The 22,247-nt window shown below is 37.0% G+C and overlaps 1 long non-coding RNA gene across 10 annotated transcripts in view; it reads left to right on the top strand.

Annotated features, from left to right (window-relative positions):
• Positions 1–22,247, top strand: part of LOC128929024 (uncharacterized) — a 597,561-nt gene that overhangs the window by 318,346 nt on the left and 256,968 nt on the right. For 3 of the 10 annotated variants that reach the window (XR_013522995.1, XR_013522999.1, XR_013522993.1), the window contains one exon: positions 5,987–6,064. The exons of the other annotated variants lie outside the window; for them this stretch is intronic. This is a non-coding gene — a long non-coding RNA (uncharacterized LOC128929024). The remainder of the gene's footprint in view (positions 1–5,986; positions 6,065–22,247) is intronic. 10 annotated transcript variants of the gene reach the window in all.

A 22,247-nucleotide genomic window follows, 5' to 3' on the forward strand; every position in this document is an offset into this window, starting at 1 on the left:
ATAAAGGTATCTTTCTAAAGAATTCTGAATGTTAGAATGTATAGATAGTTTATAGAAAATAATTCTACATAAAATACATGAAGACATAAAAGAGTTAGTAGAATGAGTATATAAAAAGAAATAACCAAAAATAATACCTAGGCAATTTGAAAGATACAGAATATAACTTTTATCATAAAATATGATTGAAATAAAAACTGAATAAATGGGTTAGTTAGATTATATATAACTGAAGAGAAAGTTAACAAACTGAAAAATTCATGTACAGAATTAGCACAAAATATTATTCAGAGGCAGGAAAAACTATGATAAAGATAAGATACATGAAATGACAGAATAGCAGTTCTGTGTTTAATTGCATTTCCAGAAGGAGGATACAGAGATAATAGAAGAGGGACAATATATTGAGTTATATTGTATATTAGTTAGTTTAGTCTGTGCTGTAGAAAAACAACCTCTGTCCAGCTCTATGGCATAAAAGTTTGCCATTAGTAAAGTGCACACTCTCAGTTCTGTTCTTCATATGGTGAGTTCAGTCATCTAAACTGCTTTGATCTTGACACGCTCTATGCCACCTCTGTCCAAAGTCTTCATGTTTGCTTTGAACAGAGATGAAAGAAATGGAGAATACACAGGATTTTTCACACTCTCAATCTGGAGTGATATATCTCTCTTCTGCTCACCTGTCTTTGGCCAAAACAGTCCCAAAACCTTTGCAAAAGTATGATGGTTAGACTGAAAGTTGATTTCTCAACAGCAACAATTAAAGTCAGCAGGGAATGAAATAATATTTTTGAATGAAGTAACATGTATTCGAAGGGCTGAGAGAAAATAACTTTTGACTTAGAATTGTGTTCCCAGAAAAAATGTACATCAAGATACAGGGGAGATTAATGTATTTTCAGAATATAGGTACATATGTAATATTTAAATATAAAACCGTAAATGAATGTATATCGAGGGATCTACCAAATAACCTATATCATCAAGATAATACATTTTCTCAGAAGGAATGTCCATGATGATTCTGGAAAGGTGGTGAAAAAAGAAACTGGTAAATATGTAGTGAAATCCAAACAGATACTTTTAAGTAAAATAACATTAATATCTAATTTATGGAATTTGAAAAAGGAAGAGAAATAAATTATTGGACAAAAATTTGCCTGTAAAATGTGAGATGATTGATCCAAGTAACATTACGAATCTCTCTATATTGTTTGAATGTAAATCATGATAGTTACTTTTGACTGGAATAGCTGAAATATAACGATAAACCTCTGAGAACAGAAAGAACAGAAAGAGAGGATATACCAGTAGAAGAAAATAATAAAATCAGAAAAATAAAACCCAGTAAACAACCTCAAGAGGTCTAGAAAGCAATAAAATAGAAAACACACAAAATAAAAGCCATTGATTAGATTGCACCTCCCACCCTCAGAATCTGTCTTGAATGTTATTTTCAAGAACTTGACAGAATATATAAATAGTAAAGAAACGGGAAAAGCACATCAATCGTAAATACTAACTAAAAGAATCTTAAGGAGAAATACTAAGATCATACAAAACTGTCTTTAAGATAAATGGCAATTTTAGGTTATCAGAAAGGTTATTGCATAGTGCTACAAAGTTAATTGAAATAGCAAGATAAAACTGATGTGAATGTGTGTGCAACTAGAGGAATGACATAAGAAATACAAAGCCAAAAATGTGTCTTTTTTTAAGCATTAATTAAAATAGTTTAACCTCTCTCAAGATCAAGAATAATAGGAAAAGTAAGAGATAATTAGCATTACAAATGAAAAGTGGTCATAACCATAGAATTCATGGAGTTTGAAGAGATAAGAAAATAATGAAAATAACTTTAACCCAGCAAAATTTACTTTTAAAAAAACTATGGCTAGGCATGTTGGCTCACATCTGTAATACCAGCACTTCGGGAGGCTGAGGTAGGCGGATCACCTGAGGTCAGGAGTTCAATACCAGCCTGGCCAACATGGTGAAACACCATCACTACTAAAAATACAAAAATTAGCTGGGCATGGTGGCACACAACTATAATCTCAAGTACTCAGGAGGCTGAGGAAGAAGAATCACTTCATCTCAGGAGGCAGAGGTTGCAGTGAGCCGAGATTGTGCCACTTGCACTCCAGACTGGGTGACAGAGTGAGATTCCATCTCAAAAAATAAAAAGTAGGAAAAATATAATTTACTTCAATCAAATTCAAAAATTAGATTCAATTACCAATAAAAAGTTCAGTACATACTTTAAAATCTTCCGGCAAGGAAACCAGCTGGCCCATACGGTTTAATAAAAAATTCTAGTGAACCTTCATGAAACAGATAAACATTATCCTTCACAGAATTTTTTAGAGAAAAGAAAAAAGTTTATAGGCCATTCACTTTAATAGACTAATGTAATGTTTATAACAAAACACAAAGTGTGACAAATGTAAATCACAGACTAATCTTGTGCATTAATATAGACCAACATTCTAAACAGAGTATCGCCAAATGCAGCCATGTAAGCATGACACTACATCATGAGTAAGATGGGCTTGTTTCCGAAATAACTAGTTCAACACCGAGATCGTTTAAAGATAAAAAGTGATAAACAATATCTTAAGGGATGCAGGAAAACTGTTCTATGACATTCCATTTCTGTTTATGACCAAGAAACCTTATAGCAAGTATTCATTCTTAATATATAAAATGTCTGAAGTATTCCCACTACCACTGCTTCTATTCAGCATTGTACTGGAAGTACTAGAGGTGCTGTGTATACTAGCTAGTAAGATAAAACAAAGAGGAATTCAGTGCTACAAGTTAGAATTAGGAAGAGAGGAATAAATCTTACAGATATGGTTGTCACATTGAAAAACTCTGAACAGTCTTTATAGAAAAATTATTAGAAATTTTAAGAAAGTTGGCAATGTAGTTATCTCTAAGATCAATATACCTAATTTCTATACATCACGGTAAAGAGCTAGAGAGGAAACTTTGTAAGTGTATGATTTAAAATCAAGTGTATGATTTATTCCTAGTTACATAAGGTAACTAGGAATAAATCTAAGAAAGAGATATAAGCCCTATATTCATGGAACTTTTAAGGTTTGTCAAATGACTTTTTAAAGAAGAGCTAAATACACAGTCATTCTAACTTAACAAATAGAGAGATTGATCTTATTCTGCTTTTGATCACTTTGGTAAATTATATTTTTCCAGACAATTTTCTATTTCATAGAGATTTTTTAATTTAGTTGCATTGAGTTATTAAAAGTAGCCTCTTGATTTTTTTAAATTCTGTTTTGGCTACTTTTATATTTTTTATTTTATATCTTAAGTTTTGAAAACATATACAAATAATAAAAGAATTATCCTTTTTAAGCATCATATTTTTGTTCATCATTCAGTATGTCTTACACTGGTGGGATATTGCCTGGAGGGAGCCCATGAAGACCCTGTGCTTTCATGAAAGTGAGGATCTGGCTGAACCAGTTTCACAAGGAGAATCAGTCATTGTTAGATCTTGGTGAAATTTCCAACTTCCTTCCTGGATGAAGAAAACCAAATCTTATAAATCTAAAAAAAGAAAGAAATTCAAAATATGTCATAAAAGCCAGAGCCTTGCTTCTTTGTAACCTCAGTCTTCCACGTGTATCCTACTCTGTGGCTGTATTCCTACCATGGGAAATATTTTTTGTGAAATTAAGGATATGCTTGGTAAAATTTTTATAAGTACATTTTTATAATCCAGTGAAATCCTGAAAAATTTATCTTTCGCTGAACCAACACTGCAGACTTTGCTCATGAGGGTGTAGGTTTCTCACATAGGCAATTAAAAAGAGAATTGACATGGAATAGGAAACCAATTTAAGTAAATTCATAGAAGCAGTTTTTTTCCTGATAAAAAGTTATTTTCTTAAAGGAAGGAAACCTCAGGGTTAAGATTGACTTCTTATAAGAAAACGTGAAAGAAGCCCTTCCTATTGTAGTAACAATTCACAGATTTGGTTTCCTCCACCAAGAAAAAGAATGTCTCAAAATTAGGCTTCTCAAATCTATCAGAATGGTATATTTTCAGAGAAAAACTTGGCATTGAGTAGCCATGCATATTCAGTGCTTCTGAAAGCAGTGGTCCCCATTGTAAGCATGACTTTTATACTGAAGATAACTTTACAGTGTTTATCTTTCCTCTAGGAACTTCAGCAAACAAATCAGAAAAGAAAATCTCTCTATTCACAGCAGGCATCCCTTATTGTGTAGACTCAGCATATCCCCAATTCTAAGGCACTGCCGCTAGACAGATGATTGTAGATAACACTGTTCTAAAATTTCATGTGTATGCACAGAAATATTCAGCGTGACTACATAGGTGCTTCTGCCTGGCGGGTAGACATCAGAAGGTATGTCAGTCATGTGGAGTGCATGATAACAGTATCACCGATGCATGTGGCAGCAACATTCTTGCTCTGATATCTAAGCAACAGTGAATGGGCTTAATGGTGTCTAATAACAGCCTTGGAGAATGATCAAGAATGTGTATACAGAAAGCAAATAATAAAAGTAGAAATAGTACTAATGATAACATCTATGTAATAAAGTATTTCTGTGTGCCAGGTGCTCTGCTAAACGCATTAAATATATGATTCCACTTAATTTAGTAAATCCCTTATAAGTTAAATATTTTTCATCCCCATTTACACATGACAAAAAACAAAGTTTAGAATGGCTAAGTAACTTGTTGTAGGTCATATGACTAGTCCCTGGCAGGGATCCAAAGGCATGATATGCCTGTAAGCGTGTGCCACTATGCAGCACTGATTTTTAAAATACATGCTTAGAAAATAAGTAGAACAACAGGAAAGAAACCTAGAATAGGGAAATTGACCAAGGATATACATTTTTCTTTATAGATAGGAAGGTTTATATCACACTGTATGGTATACATCTAGTCACACAGTTTTACTGAAGTGAACGCCTGTCAATTATGCCTCTCTCTCTCTCTTCTATTTATTATCCACCTGTCTGTTTTTCTATCATCTGTCTTATCTGTCTTCCTATGTATTTTTGCCTACCCGGTATATCTTTACAAAATCACAGCATGAACATGTTAGGCAGCCTGGCCAATCAGGGTACCTCACTCTCCTAGCGCAGTGATTTGACCAGTGATGGGCACATGTCCCAAGATGGGCCAGAGTCTTTTGGTAGGATCGATCTGGACACAGAGGAAAAAGAAGCATCCCAACCTATCTGTGACCATAATTGCTAAAGGCTACATAAATATGGAACTGCTGTGAGCTGTTTTTGCTTCCTAGGGAGAAAGCTTGCTTAGACATGAGGCAAACCAAGAGACTATGGACGGCCTAAGAAAAAGGCCTCATGTTATTATTTTAATTCTGAGAGCCAGCTGTCTTGAGAGAGAATGCCACCCCTTAGTAATTCAATTAAAATGAGTCAAAAATACAATTTTTGAATGAATGGAGTTTGAAATGGGCTTCTGATATGGTCTGAATTTGTGTCCCCACCCAAATCTCGTCTCAAACTGGAATCCCAGTGTTACAGGAGGAGCCTGCCAGGAGGTGGTTAGATCATGCAGGTAGACTTCCCCCTTGCTGTTCTCATGGTAGCAAGTGAGTTTTCAAAAGATCCGGTTGTTTAAAAGTGTGTAGCATCTCCCCCTCTGCTCTCTTCCTTCTCCTTCAGCCATGTAAAACGTGCCTGTTTCCCCTTCCCCTTCCGCCATGATTGTAGGTTTCCTGAGGCTTTCCCAGCCATGCTTCTTGTAAAAGTTGCAGAACTGTGAGTCAAACTTCTCTTCTTTATAAATTACTCAGTCTTAGATAATTAAACCAATATGAGAATGACTAATACAGCTTTCTCTAAGGTAAAGAACGCTGTCTAATTTCCATTTAAACCATGTCCTTTTATGTTTTTCCGAAGATTTCATAATTCTCTATTTTTTTGTCTGCTCTTTCTGCATTGCCAGTCTGCAGTCTCCATTTTGGCAAAGATGAGTGATGTAGTGCATCCACGGAGAAACAAATTTGCTGCCTTTGAATGCAAGGTAATGCATACTAGTTACTAGATGAGATTTATCTGTATGCTCGAGAACAAAAAAGTACTGTAAAATTAGGTAGTCATTTCCCAAATAACAGGCCACAAAGATATAAAGATTAAAATCTGAAATGCAAATGCATTGTAGCAAATTCAGTCAAAACATGTTTGAACCTGCTGTAGCTAAGCCTTATTTAATTCCTTCAGGCTGCTCTAATAGTATTTCATAAACATGTTTGAACCTGCTGTAGCTAAGCCTTATTTAATTCCTTCAGGCTGCTCTAATTAATAGTATTTCATAAGCACCTATTCCAGAATCCCTAACACTTGCACATTTCTCTGTGTGGTATTCACTTGAGGAATCTATGATATATAATATAATCTTTGATAATCAACTGATGCCTCGCCTGAGTTAATGTCTTTATCAGTATGATTTAAATAAACCTGACATTTCAATGACAAGTTTAGTATAGTATTTGGCTGCTTTATTAATAAATATTTGTCAAATGATGTGTATATGTAAATACAAGTGGAATGAAAAGTACATCTCTCCTACATGCTTTCTGTAATACAAGAGATGGACACTGGCCATTATTGTGAACACAAGGAATATTATTTCACTCCAGATGAGAATTTTATCTGTAGAATTATGAGCTGTGTTATGCAAAGCTCTCAATGAAACATACAAACAGTATGCCTGTTGAGTATTGATTTTTAATTAGATAAATATTAAGAGATAGTTGGGTAATTGAATAAGAAAACTGAAAATACCATGCATAGTGCTTCACACTGCAAGTATTCTTTGGATGCAGCTAGAATGAGTGAAGAAGGGAATAAGTCTTAAGATGTTTTGAAGGAGGAATTTATGTTTTTCATAAATCAGATTAGGAAATACAAGCTTTTAGTTTTGAAGAAAAGTTGGTTCAATTTACTTAAAATCAGGAAAGTAGTCCCTGTATGAGAAAGGAACATTTTCCTCATGGGAAAAGCCAATAGGATTAATCATTGGGGAAAGTTAGGAATCAGACTCTCAATTTTAATTACTTATAAAATCAATTTATTTAGAGAATGTTACTAAGGTGCTTTCGAATTGCTTAAGCAGATCGAAAGTAATATCAGTAAAAGTGGCTTTGTGGGTCATTTCCGAAGAATGGGTTTGAGAACAATGATGATAAGATGGAAATTCATCAGGCAGAAGGGCACGTGAAATATAGGTAAGATAGGAAAATTGTTCTGGGAAAATCCTTCGGCTCTTAATCTCACTGGGTTTCAATTCACGGAAGTTGATAGAAGCTTCACCCCTTACAGAGTAGCTGAGTGGGTTTCTTTCGCACAAGTGGAGGCCCCCAGAGACTTTCAATTCAAGGCATGTAGAGGAGAGATTTGTTATGCAAGATGTTGTAATTCATACATGGTCTTTAAGTTACATAACTTTTAGCTTCCAGAATTTTTCTAAGAATCAAAACTTTGATTTTCTAATAAATAAATAAGATTCTTTTTATTAATTGTCCATGTATTTTTTCTAAAACTTGTCAGGGCTCAAGACAACTAAATAAATCAAGAAGTGAAGCATATATTAAAAGCCTAGTCAGGTATGCCCCACCACCTACTTCCCACTGACATTTTCATTACCCGAAGTGTATAAAGCAGAGTTTTTGAGCTCTTGAAAGATTAGGTGGTATATAAATAGCAATGTTATAGAAGGGAAATTGGAAAGTCAAAGAGAATAAATTTGAAATACGTGTATTGATTGATCTATGAGCACATTTTAGAATAATAAATATTCCTGTGATAGTTAGCAGCTTTATGCAGATAGCCCCAGAAAGAAGAAAAGCAATCATTCAGAGCAGCTGAGGAAAAAGCAGAACATAGGTCAGAAGATAGAACTTTAAAATGGAAATTTCCCACAAAGCAATGAGGTAGAAATGGTCTTTTCAGTAAATTTGAGTTCCACCACACAGACACCCACTTGAAACAATCACTTTAAATATCAGCATTGGAATAGATGAACAGGAACATCTCTGATTGACATCAAGGCTAGAGAATACCCCCTTCAAAATGTCTATAGAGTTTGGAGAAATATTTTTTTCCTCAGCTCCCTGTTTCCACCAACCCTTCAGTTTTTGTGTAGATTGGAATAAAAAAATTCCACTTATGAAATCGACTTAAAAATAAAATCACTTTGTACAATTTATCTGGAAATGAAAATTTAAAGTAATAATTTGATGATATATTTAATAAGTGAATGAACCATTTCACTGAATATATCAGTATCTCCCAAAACAGTCTTTTGAGCACACACGCTCTTAGTAATGGTATGTATTTTGTTTTATCCATTGATGTGCTAAGTCCCTGTTGATCAGAATCCTAAAAGAACTATTAGTTAAAGAAACGATTCAGCAAATGTCTTTGTAAAGTGAGGAATTACTTCCTATTCTAACGTGTCACAAAATTTTTATAAGAGTTTCTCTTCAAGGAAAATAGAACGATAGTGTCATTCTAGCTGATGAGACATGAAGATGAAACTTTGTGGTAAATTATATTTTATAGTGTGTGTTACACAGGGAAGTGAAACTTGGATGTTTAATTGATATCAGAAAATATCAATTATCTGTAGCCAGGACGATTTTTCCTCCTGTGAAATACATTGTGCTGTATTTCATTTACATTTCTATAAATTTCTTTCTAGTGTCCTTGTACTCTTTTTTTTTAAATTAGGAAAACATATGAGTAAAGGAAAACTTGAAAAAATTCGTACAAGGTGTACTCTTACCTAGATTCATCATTAACATTTTGCCATAGCTGCCTGTGTTCTCTCTCTGAATCATGTTAATAATTTTAAGATGCAAATAAAATTTGGTCAGTGGGTTCCTAATCACATACTAGGATCTGTGTGCACATACGTGAGCATGTGTGCACACACACGCACATCTTTTTTCCCCAACCATTTGAAAATAAGAATCTGACATCACTAGATCAATTTTATTTTATCCCTGAGTATGTCAACAGATACTAACAATAAGATATTCTTCAGCAGAATAGAAACACCATCGTTACAGCCAAAATAAAATCCTCAATATTATCCAGTATAAAGCCTATATTTAAGCTTTCTCAATTGTCTTCAAAATGTTTGTTACGGCTTTTTAAATTTTCACGATAGTAACAAATGGTTTGATCAATTTAGCTGTCTTGAAGAATGTTCCACATTTCAGGTTGGTCTGACTGCTTCCTTATGATGAATTCCAGGTTAAACGTGGTTGGCAAAAATACTTCTCATGGATTAAGCCCCCAAAGAAACACAAATGTCCTATTGCCTCATTATTAGTGATACCAAGGTTTTTCATTTGGTTACAGCTTGTGCTACATATGTATTTATTTTCTTATAAAGATAAGCTTTTGTTTCTTCGTAAGTAACAAGCTATCTTTTTGATAACATTTTCAGATTGAATTAATAACGTGCATGTGCACAACTTTTCATCCTGCATTGTGTGTGTATGTGTGCAAATTTGAATTCTTTAATTCAATTCTTGAATTCTTTAAAAGATTAAATTTTAATCTTTTTGATGCTTAAAATATTCCATATCTGGCCTGTAAAAATCCCTACAGACAGGCTTCTATGTTGTTTTGACATGACTTCATTTGCTTTTGGATGTTTTCTTGCCTTCCGGCATAACAATGTGTTCTAGGCTCATTTTGTACTTTCCCTAACCCAGATCTGTCATTTTTCTAAGAGGCCTTGATTTCTTTTGGTAGGAAATGAAATATAGAAACCAAGATGTGTGCTCTAGGTATGCTTATTATTAGTGAGTTATCAAAGCTCCTAGGCATTTCAGTGAACAGAGCTAGAATGTGTGTGTGTGTATATGTGTGTGTGTGTATATGCACACACACATACACATGTATATTTTAAAATTATGGATTTACAGTGTTTAGCAGGGGTTGAGGACAGGGAAAAAATGACTAAAAAGGGAAAACAAGAGTACTTTTAAAAACTGTTCTGCATCTTGGTGGTGGTGGTTATATATCTTTATAAAATTTTTCAAAACTCATAGAGCTGTACAATGAAAAGCATATGTTAATGTATATAAACTTAAAAAACTTATGAATTCATACTCATACATCAAATCTAGGTCCAACTCCAATCGGGCTTTTCCTCACTTTCTTTTATTTCAAAGTTGTATCTGTCTTCCCCATTGAAAACCCTGGTTCTCAACACCACCAGTATATTTACTCATATGCTCTCCCTTACAGCAAATATAAGAGATTTAAATAGTTTCCAGTTTCAACATCAACTTTACTACCAGTGATGACAAATCTAGCAAGTAGAATTTAAGATTTCTTGCATTCCTTTTAAATCTCACAGTAGATCCTATTAATGAGTAAAGCTTATGTGCTGTGTTCAAAGGTCACTTGGATTACTTTATATGAATAACAGAACCACATAATAAAACGATATGTGTTAACATATATACAGTGAGGTTCATATGTATTCAATTTCATGGTTTGCTTCTTTACATCATAATTTTTTTGAACATGTAAAATCTTTTCCTGGTTCAAATATGAAAAACAATAGAATAGAAATTGTATTCCCATTCAGTCGCTTACATTCTATTTCAATTTTGTTTGCAAAGATAAGCATATATTTTCATTTCTTCTTTTTTACCCAAATGTTAGTACACCATAAATACTCTTTGGAACCATGCCTTATTCATTAACAATATATCTTAGAAATCATTCCATAATTTATACAAATATTCCTCTCACAGCCACTGAGTACCCTATTGTGTGAATGTAGCAAAAATATTCAACCAGTCTCCAATGGACATTAGTTCCTGATCTTTTACTGTGATAAACAATGCCACTGTGAATAATCTGGTGTGACATGTTTTGTATTTGAGGAGGTTTACTTATAAAGTACATCCCTATATGTGAGAAGGCTGAGTGAAATGGTAAATACATATATAGTTTTGTTACATATTACTGAATTCCTCTGCCGAACAGATGTACCACTTTATCCTCCTACCACCAATGGCGGCACATAGAGAGCTGTTTTCTCACAATCCCACAGGCTCACCAAAGGAGTGTATTATCAGTTTTAGCTAACCCTATATGTGAGAAATTATAGCTTGGTGCAGTTTTAATTTCTGCTTCTCTTAGGTATAAAGCTGAGTATATATGTTCAGTATGTATTTTAATGTATTTTTCCATTCATACTTTTATTTTTTGGTGGAGATTATTGTCTCTTAACCTTGATATTGAGATATCTTTGAGAATTGAAGAGATTGATCTAATGATGAATAGATTGTAAATATTCTCTCATTTTAAATTTTTACTCATATGCAATAATGTTTCTTGCATATTATTGAATATAAATAATTTTATTTCTACAAGGTAGAATTTATCAAACTTTTAAATATTTATTCTCAATTTTAAATCAAATTAGAAAAGCTTTCCCCACAACCCCACTTAAAAGGGATTCTTATTTTTCTAGTAACTGACATAGTTTCATTTGTTGCATTTAGATATCTGATGGATTTGCAGTTTATTTCTTTACGTGGTCTTAATTTTGGAATCAGTGTCGCTATTTTAAAGTGGCTATCCACTTATTCTACTTACTGAAGAATGATTTGGGCACCACCTTCAGAATGCAATAAATCTCCAAATTTATTTGGGCCAACTTGAGGGACTTCTGCTATAGTGTGTCTCTGTTCATGTACCAGTTCAGCACTGTTTCACCTGAAGAGGATTTATGATACCATATTCTATGGTACCATCTTCTACAGATTCTTATTCTTGGTCAAGAATAGATGTTCAGTTTTGTCAAAGCTTTATAAGTACCCATCATATGACTTTTCTCCTTAGATACATTAAGATGACAAATTATAGTTGTGGTTTTTAAAAAATTAAACCATGCTAACGTTTCTAGAATAAATCCCCCTCAATCCTGGTGAATTATTTTTCAAGTGGTATTGGATTATATTTGCTAATATTTTATTTAAAATTTGGTATTGATAATCATAAAATAAAAACTATAAAGTATAAAGATAAAGTAAAATATAAGGTGAAAACTTTATAGAATTATCTTTTTTGTTTTTAAAAAATTTGTGTTTAGAATAGCTCTTTTTTGAAAATTTGACAAACTTCTATGAAATTTTGAGTCCTTTTTTGTTTTGATGTATTCTTCAATAGCTTTCTCTATTATAAGAAAATATTTTTTCTCAAAATTTTTTCTGTCTTACCTGATTTCTTTTTCTGTGTCTACATTTTCTTCTTTTCAGAGACAGGCTCTTGCTCTGTCACCCAGGCTAGAGTGTAGTGGCACCATCATATCTCACTGCAGCGTCAAACTTCCCAACTCAAGCTATCCTCCCATCTCAGCTTCCCAAGTAGCAGGGGTTACAGGCATGCACAACCATGCATAGCTAATTTTTCCCTTTTTTTTTTTTTTTTTTTTTTTTTTTTGCAAATATGGGGGTCTCACTATGTTGCCCAGGCTGGTCTTGAACTGCTGGTCTCAAGCAATATCTCTTCTCAAAGTGCTGGGATCACAGGCATGAGCCACTATCATCATCATCATCATCATCATCTCCTCCTCCTTCTCCTCCCCTTCTCCTTTTCTCTCTTCTCTCTTTCCTTTCCTTTCCTTTTCTTTTCTTTTCTCTTCTTCTTCTTCTTCTTCTTCTTTTTCCTCCTCCTCCTCCTCCTTCCTCCTCCTCCTCCTCCTCCTCCTCCTCCTCCTTCCTCCTCCTCCTCCTCCTCCATCATCATCATCATCATCATCATCATCATCATCATCATCATCATCACAGAGTTTCACTCTTGTTGCCCAGGCTGGAGTGCAATGGCATGATCTCAGCTCATTGCAACCTCTGCCTTCCAGGTGCAAGTGATTCTCCTGCCTCAGCCTCCTCAGTAGCTCAGATTTCAGGCACACCCCACCCCCACATCCCCTGAACCATGCCTGGCTAATTTTTGTATTTTTAGTAGAGGCAGCATTTTGCCATGTTGGGCCAGGCTGGTCTTGAACTCCTGACATCAGGTGATCTGCCTGACTTGGCCTCCCAGAGTGCTGGGATTACAGGCTCCACTATCCTTTTTAACTCAATAAAGCATAGAGGTTAAGAGCACATACTCTGGTATTAAATTTGGCTTCGGTTAAAAGCTTAGTTTCAACTGCTGCTGTGTGATCTTGAGAAATTTGATTTACTCCTTACTCTTCACTTTCTTGATTGACATGTTACCTAACTTACAAAGTTTCTGTGAGAAACAAATTAGTCAATGTGTATGCATCAGCATATAATAAGTGCTCATTAAGCATTAGCTATTATTATTTTTAATTGTACCTTAGGTTCTGGGGTACATGTGCAGATCATGCAGGATTGTTGCTTAGGCACACACATGGCAAGGTGGTTTGCTGCCTTCATCCCCCCATCACCTATATCTGGTATTTCTCCCCTTATTATCACTCTCCACCCTCCCCACCCATGCTATCCCTCCCCTAACCTTCCCCGCTACTGACTGAAGTGTGTGATGCTCCCCTCCTTGTGTCCATATGTTCTGATTGTTCAACACCTGTCTATGAGTGATAATATATGGTGTTTGGTTTTCTGTTTCTGTGTCAGTTTGCTGAGAATGATGGTTTCCAGATTCATCCATGTCTTTACAAAGAACACGAACTCATCATTTTTTATGGCTGCATAGTATTCCATGGTGTATATGTGCCACATTTTCTTTATCCGGTCTATCAATGATGGACGTGTGGGTTGGTTCCAGGTCACTCATTTATTCATCAACTTGTTAAACATGTCAAAACAGCATTGAGAAACTGAAAATGCCACATAGTGTGTTTGATGTTAAGTCCTCAAATGTGAATAACATAGATCATATTCTAAAGATAAGGTCATACTGTAAAGAGAAAGACAAATATGGTGGTCAGGAGTGGTACAAAGAGAGACCAGAAAGAAAACTAACTTTGATTAGCACTTCATGTGGAGCAAATGACATATCCAAAGGCCCAGAAGTATTTAATATCTCAGGAAATCACCTGTCTTCTGAGCATGTGTGCTGACAGGTTATGCAAGTGCTAGATTTCGAAGGGCTTTGTTTTTTTTTTTTTTTTTGAGATGGAGTCTTGCTCTGTCACCACGCTGGATTGCATTGGCGCAGTCTTGGCTCACTGCAGCTTCTGCCTCCCGGGTTCTTCTGTCTCAACTTCCTGAGTAGCTGGGATTACAGGCATGTGCCACTACGCCTAGCTAATATTTTGTATCTTTAGTAGAGATGAGGTTTCACCATGTTGGCCAGGACAGTCTGGGTTTGCTGACCTCGTGATCCACCTGCCTCGGCCTCCCAGAGTGCTGAGATTACAGGCATAAGCCACCACACCCAGCCTGAAGGACTGTTTATATCATGTCATAGGGTTTGAACTTTATTTCCGCAGTGATGGACAATAAATAAGGATATAAAACAATGTAGAGTTATGATCTGATTTGTGTTTATGAGAAATCATTTTGTCAGCAATGTGGAGAATGGGCAGGAAAAGGAAAGATTAAAAAATCAGTAGAAAAAACAGTTGTCAAACTTTACAGTACATAAGACTTATCGGGGGAACTTGTGTAATAGTATAAATTGTCAAGTCCTATCCTCAAAGACTTCTAATTAGCAGGGCTAGGGTAGGACCCTGAATAAGAATTTTCAAGGAATGATGCTGCTAATAGTTGCCGATGGTTGTGACACACTGAAATGGAAGACACTGTAATTGTCAAGATAAAAGATTCTGAAATTGTTGTACAGCAGAAGTGTTAGGGATAAAGATCAGAAAGAATTATGTCTGTCTGTCTATGTGCATGTGTATTACGGACGCCAGATTTGTGTCCCTATAAGATTCCTCTGTTGAAATCCTCACCCCCAGTGAGACGGTATTGAGATGTGAGGCCTCTGGGAGGTAATCAGGGTAGGAGGATAGAGACCCTGTAATGGAATTAGTGCCCTTACTAAAACAAGAAGAAAGCCAGCTAGGATACAAAGGGAAGATGGCCGTCTGCAAAGCAGGAAGAGCCCTTGTCAGAACCCAGCCTTACTGCTACCTTGATCTTGAACTTCCCACCCTCCAGAACTATGAGCCATGAGTATTGTTGAAGCCACCCAGTCTATGGTATTCTGTTACCGCAGTCCAAACTAAGGCCACATACACACACACCAAAATTCCTAGTGCAAATTTATGGCTTAATGAAGTCTATAAACTTACAAACAACACGTTTTGCTAGTTTAATTATTTACAGTTCTTGTACACTCTGTGAGTTTGGGGAAATTTTAATAATACATCCTTAAATTCAAGTTTTGTTTGAGTCTTAGAACAAAAAATGCCGACAGCAAGTTTAGCTACCAGGGAGATTGTTGATGAGAAGGTTGCAATCAGATACAAAGAGGTAACTAATGTCATCATCACCAAAACCAATGGGAATATACAGTAAAACAAGATTTGCAGAATATGAGGTGTCTTCCATTTGTAGTGCGTTTAGAGTTTTTCTGAGCCATCTGGGAAGCCTTCAGAAGGCATCTTAGGTACCAAGATCGAGAACTCAGAGAAGAGATCCAGGCTGGGGCCAAATTCAGGAACCATATTCTTAGTGCCAGCTGAAGCCGGGAGAGTGGCCAACGCTACCCGGGGAAATTGATAAGAGTGAGAGGAGACGACGACCCAGGAAAGAATTTTGTGAAGCATCAGAGGCAGAAAGGGGAAAATGATTTGTAAAGAGGCTAGCAAAGCCATATTAAGGCACAATAAATAGGAGGAGTGTCACTGTGTAAACCATGAGAGCAATGGAATTTGAAGAGAGAAAATGATGGTGGAGGATGTCCGGTGCTCCGCGAGGTCTGTAAATAAAAGATAGTTCAGTAAATGAAAGCCGAAGGTGCTCCAGGGATCTGAATAAGCTCCAGTGGCTGCTAATGAGTTTCAATGAGAGCAGTTTCCCTGCACTGCTGAGAGCAACAGCCAGCTTCTCATAGTACATGAGGGAAGGAATGTAAGCAACGGATGGCAGCATATATGAACAAACAATTGTTTTGAATTGCTACATAACAGAGGGAGGAAATGGGGCAAAACTGAGGTAGGATGTGGTATGTTTTTAAGATAAGAGATACGTGAGCCTATTTTGTAAGCGGAGAAGGGTGTGGTAGGGAGGAAGAAGAGAGAAAGGGAATAATCATAAAGATAGCATTAGGTAAAAGCTAGGGAAGGGGCAGGACCTCTTGTATTCTGAAACTGCGTGATGAAAGGAAGCAGGTATGTGAGCACAGATTCGTTTGGAGATCAGGGTTTCGTGAACTAGAGGGACTTGATGCCTGACACTGTCCGTTCTTTTTTTGCAGTAAGATGAACAGGGTTGTCTGCTGAGAGTAAAAGGATTAAAGTCTTTAAAAGCACTAAGTGCTGAAAATGTTAGGTGCATCTCTCTTACTCCACTCTATTTAACTGTCGTGGGGAGGTGGGGGGAGAAAACCTGATTTATCCTAAAATAAACCTTATAATATGCGATGAGATTAAAGTGATCTTTCTGCGCCTCCTGGGTTCAGGCAATTCTCCTGCTTCAGCCTCCTGAGTAGCTGGGATTACAGGCACGCGCCACCATGCCCAGCTAATTTTTGTATTTTTAGTAGAGACGGGGTTTCACCATGTTGACCAGGATGGTCTCGATCTCTTGACCTCGTGATCCACCCGCCTCGGCCTCCCAAAGTGCTGGGATTACTCTTTATTGGCCCTTCTCTTTATTGATGCTGCTTCTATGCTAAGCATATGCTCAGCTTGCCTTTAAGTCATCTAGCAATAAAGAGTTTGAAAAACGCCGCAAAGGTCTGGAACTGCTGTGTTTAGGAATGGAACAGCAGAGGAAACAACGTGTGAAGTTGGTGCAGAAGGACGGGATAAAGTTTGCAACGGAAACATTTTTGTGATTCCGGGCCTCCTGGCTCTGTGACTTGCCTCCAGTTGCTGTTGGCAGCCCTCACATGTGCACAGCCGTGGGAAAGGCTGCATGGGGGCCGCAGAGCCATCGGCTCAGGGCTCACTTTCACTGTGGTATAGCTTAGGTTTGTGCAAGTCACCATGGCCTTAGCTAGACATTCAGAGAGGATGAAACTATGCTCATGCTAAGTAATGGGTTTAATTAAGTGTTTGTGCTTCTTCTGAGCCCTGTTTCAAAGATGTTACATATATTAACTAATTCAGCGTTCCTCACAACCCTATGAGACAGACACTAGTATTAGCTTAATTTTAATAAAAAGAAATTGAGAAATAGAAATCTTAAGTAATTTGCCCATGGCTCAAGCTATTCAATGACAGAGCTAGGATTTAAACCCAGCCATTGTCCCTTTCCTTGTTACAGTGAGAAATAGGAAGATGTGAACTAGTACTTGACAGTTAAAACCCATTTCAGTAAAGAAACGTACGTGGGAGAAAGGGTGAGGTGGGCAGAAAGGGACATTGGATAATGGCCAGAATCTCAGCTTTGACATTGTTCTTAAAATGAGGAAAACTAGTCATCTTAGTTCACAGGCAGCAGTACATTTTCAAGGTGCAGTCACGTCAATTTCTCCTTGTAAAAAAACAGAATTATTACACGAGTGTTTAACAATTTTGAATTAATGCCCTGTGACTCCTTCCTGGTGTTCGATGGCCCTGACATTTCTGGTGACTTGCTGGGGAACAGTGACTGCATGTTAGGGATAGGTACATGCTTCATGCCTGGTAGAAAGTTCAACTGTCCCTAACGGCAGTCCCATCAGTATCTTGAAAATTTCATGGGTTTGATCACTCAGGTGTCCATTATTCTTTTGCTTATGTTTATCAAATTGGAAAGAAGAAAGGCAAACTTGGAGAAAAATTAAGAAGGAAATGGAAACAGATTTCTTATAGAGAAGGAAAGCTTCAGAAGAGCAACAGTGGGAATGGCTCTCCCTTTCTCGTTTGCCTCCCCAGCAGTGCATAGGTCCATTTTGATTATACCGGATATTCTGATTGAGCACTGTGCCCTGTCTTTGCGCTTACCCTGTAGGATACTCTAATACTCTTTGTTTTTGTTTTTGTTGTGAGACCGAGTCTCGCTCTGTCACCCAGGCTGGAGTGCAGTGGCGCAATCTCGGCTCACCGCAACCTTCACCTCCCAGGTTCAAGAGATTGTCCTTCCTGAGCCTTCTGAGTAGCTGGCATTACAGTCATATGCTACCACGCCCAGCCAATTTTTTTGTATTTTTAGTAGAGATGAGGTTTCACCATGTTGGCCAGGCTGGTCTTGAACTCCTGACCTCAAGTGGTCCGCCTGTCTTGGCCTCCCAAACTACTGGGATTAAGGCACGAGCCACTGCACACGGCCCTGTAGGAAACTCTTTTAACTGTGAAACTTCACTTTGTTACTCTTTTTGTGTAGATTCTCCTCTTTCTCATTTGGCGAAAGCTTACACTGGAATTCATTTTAGTTACAAATTAAAATCCTACTTCTTCTTGAAGATTTACTGATTATCTTCTATTGGAAGAGGTTTTCTCCTCTTCTGAACCCCACTGTTACTTTATTGACTCTAATCGTGCAGCATTTAACAAAGTCTGCTTTTTATGTCCATTTGCATAGGTTGCACAACTGGCTTAGAAGCAGAGCGGGGTGGTAGTTACGGTATTTGCATGCCTGGCCTGTTGGAACTGTCAGTCATGGCATCCCAGTGACAACTTCGCAGAGGGATGAGTACATGGCTCAGCTCACTGTAAGCTTCACTGGGATCAATTTATTAACTTTACGAGGAAAAGGCTCTCTTTCTGCTGAGGTTGCTAATCTGAAAATATGTGAGCATGGAGCTACTGGCAGCCATTTATCAGCCCTTGCATAAAGCTCATCTGAGAAAGGTGCCCATCAAATAGAAACAGTCAAGAGGAAAGGGAGACTGAGCCCTGAGCTCCTGGAATAAGGCTCGTCTGGACCGAGTCGCCGTGTAGAATACTTCCCATTTACCTGCGTCCTATTTTTCTACTTTTTTCCATATAATCATTCGTGTTATGTTTCATTTTCATCAACAGTTATAAATAAACTGTGACAAATTTGTAAGTAATTTAAAATCAAGATTCAGATTATGTGATTTATCTCTACATCTTTGACATAGACAACTGGAAAAGTGAATGAATTAATGAAGGAGTGGTGCTTGAGAAAACTGTCTTTAATTCTTCCAGTTGCATCACTGGGAAAATCCAAGATCTCCTTTTCTGCTCCAGCCAACTGAGCTTATATTTGTGATTCCTCAGCTTAGTACTTATTTAACTAGGAATCTAGACTGTTTGCTGGATGCTCTCCCTTCTGTCGTGTTTTCCAGAGTGATACTGAATGTAAAAGAGCGAGCAGTTCAGCTGCTCTGTTCAAAGCCCAGGCGTAGAGAGGAACATGGTGGATTTTAAACAGGTCAGTAGGTGTAAAGTAAGAGAGGCTCTGATGCATTTTGCACATGCCCCCCACGTATTTCAAGGACTCACATGTACTATACTTCTATCATTTAATTTGTCCTCCTTTCTTTGATTAAATCTTTATAGCATTTTTCTAATTTTAATTCTTTATTATACCTTTATGAGATATATTTCACATATCATAAACTTCACCCATTTGAAGTATAAGGTTCGGTAGGTTTTAGTACGTTCAGTGCCACGCAACCATCACCCCTGTTTACTTCCAGGACGTCTCCTGACTCCCAAAAGAAACTCTGTGCATTTCGCTTTCATTTCCTGTCCCTAAGCGGTCCACGCCCTGGCAGCTGCTGATCTGTTTTCTGTCTGTTTGGATTTGCCTGTGGCAGACTCTGCACAGACAGAACCTCAGCAGCCTTTTGTGTCTGACTTCTTTCACTTAGCATAATGTCAGGGTTCCTCCGTGTTACAGCATGCGCTGATACTTTCTTTTTTATTCCCTGATAGTATTTCATTGGATGCATATACTACTTTTGTGTATCCATTTATCACTTGATGGACTTTATATTGCCTTCACGTTTTGCTATTAAGAGTAATGTTTCTACAAACACTCATGTACTAGGCTTTGCCTAAGCCTTTCTTTTGGGTGTACCCAAGGAATGGAATTACTGGGTACTACGGTAATCATATTACTCACTTTTTGAGAAACTGCCAACCCTTTCCAAATGCTGCACCTTTTCGCTAACACTAGCAATGTGTGAGTGTGTCCAGTGTTTCTGCATCCTCACCAACAATTGCTACTGTCTTTATGATTTTAATCATTCTGGTGGATGTGGAGTGATTTCTCATTTTGACTCTTATTTACATTTCTTTAAAGACTAATAATGTTCAGTATAATTTGTTTACTGGCTGTTTTTTGTTTTGTTTTGTTTTGTTTTTTCTGAGACGGAGTTTTGCTCTCGTTACCCAGGCTGGAGTGCAATGGCGTGATCTCGGCTCACCGCAACCTCCGCCTCCTGGGTTCAGGCAATTCTCCTGCCTCAGCCTCCCGAGTAGCTGGGATTATAGGCACGCGCCACCGTGCCCAGCTAATTTTTTGTATTTTTAGTAGAGATGGGGTTTCACCATATTGACCAGGATGGTCTCGATCTCTTGACCTCATGATCCACCTGCCTCGGCCTCCCAAAGTGCTGGGATTACAGGCATGAGCCACCGCGCCCGGCCCACTGGCTGTTTCTATATTATCTTTGGATAAATACCCCTTCAAATCCCTCACCAATTTATTCCTTGGGCTATTTGACCACTTTATTGTTGCGTTCAAAGACGTCCTTATATGTTATATATACAGGTCCCTTGGCAGATACAACATTTTCAAATATTTTCTCCCTTTCTGTGAGTTTTCACTTTCTTAATGATGTCCTTTGATACACAAGTTTTTAATTTTAATGAATTCATGTTTTCATTTTGTCTTTTGTGCTTTTATTATTACTTCTAGGAATCCTTGGACTACACCCAAGGTCATGAAGATTTCAGGAATTTCTTAATTGTAGTAAATGGTCTGTCGAGGTAGTTGTTCACAGATGCCTGAGGCCTTTTGTCTTCCCAGGGAATTCTGACTGATACCTGATTTTACTAACAGCTGTTCATTTGGAGGAGAGTGTTGCAAGCATCTTACCCACACGAAGTTTAGGGGGTATCCAGAGATTTTAAATTTCCCTTTACACAACTTCAGATGTAGTTGCACACATCACAGGCTGTGACACTCAGGGCATTCTCTCAGTCACCTACACATTCCTTCACACACACACCTTTTCCCCAAGATATAAGCCCTGGGGCTGCGGCAGTTGTAGCACAGAGATGTGCTTGTCCTGCTGGGGCCCAAGACTACGCTTCTGTCTTTAAGTTCCCCCAATAAATCACCCTTTACTGACAAATTGGATGTCTGCCTCCATTCTTTGATTTCTTGATTCTTTCAGGATTTGGGGGCAGCTTTGCATATACAGCCTTTCCATGGGACAAATCCCACATTGAAAGTGGCATCTTAAAATCTCCAATTAAAAACTCTGTTAGGTTTTCCTCTTGAATTCTGTCAGGTTTTTCGACATGTATTTTGGTGCGCTGCTGTTCTGTAAATACATTTTTATAAACATACCTTTCTGATGAATTTATGGTATTATATAAAATATCCTTTCTTATATCTAGTAATGGCTTTTCTTGTAAAGTCTATTTGGTCTGATATTAGAATTATTACTCCAGTTCTTTCGGTTACTGTTTGCATGATGTATCCTTTTCCATTTTTGGACTTTGAATTGGTTTCTGGTTTCGAATTTAAAGTGTATCACTTGTAGACAACATAGAGCTGGAACATTTTTTAAAAATCCATTCTTCCAATCTCTACCTGTTGATTGGAGTGTTTAGTCCATTTACATTTAATATAATGAATGATACTCTAGGATTTAAATCTGCTGTTTTTCTATTAATATTTGTTTTCTTTTGGACTCTATCTCTTCTTATTGCTGTATTCTTCCATTTCTCTCTTTCAAAAATATTAAATCGATATAATCCAGTTTATTTTTAATTTCCTTTCAGTCTATATTTTTGTTACTTTCTTATTGGTTGTCCTGGAGGTTTTAGTAAGCATCTTAATGCAATCTAGTTGAGAATACGACTAACTTAATTTGACGTTGTATAAACATTGTTTTTGCTCTAATGTAACTTCATTCTTTTGTTCCTGCTTTGCATTATTATTATA

This window comes from Callithrix jacchus, chromosome 10 (assembly GCF_049354715.1).
Source record: "Callithrix jacchus isolate 240 chromosome 10, calJac240_pri, whole genome shotgun sequence".
Lineage (NCBI taxonomy): Eukaryota > Metazoa > Chordata > Mammalia > Primates > Cebidae > Callithrix > Callithrix jacchus.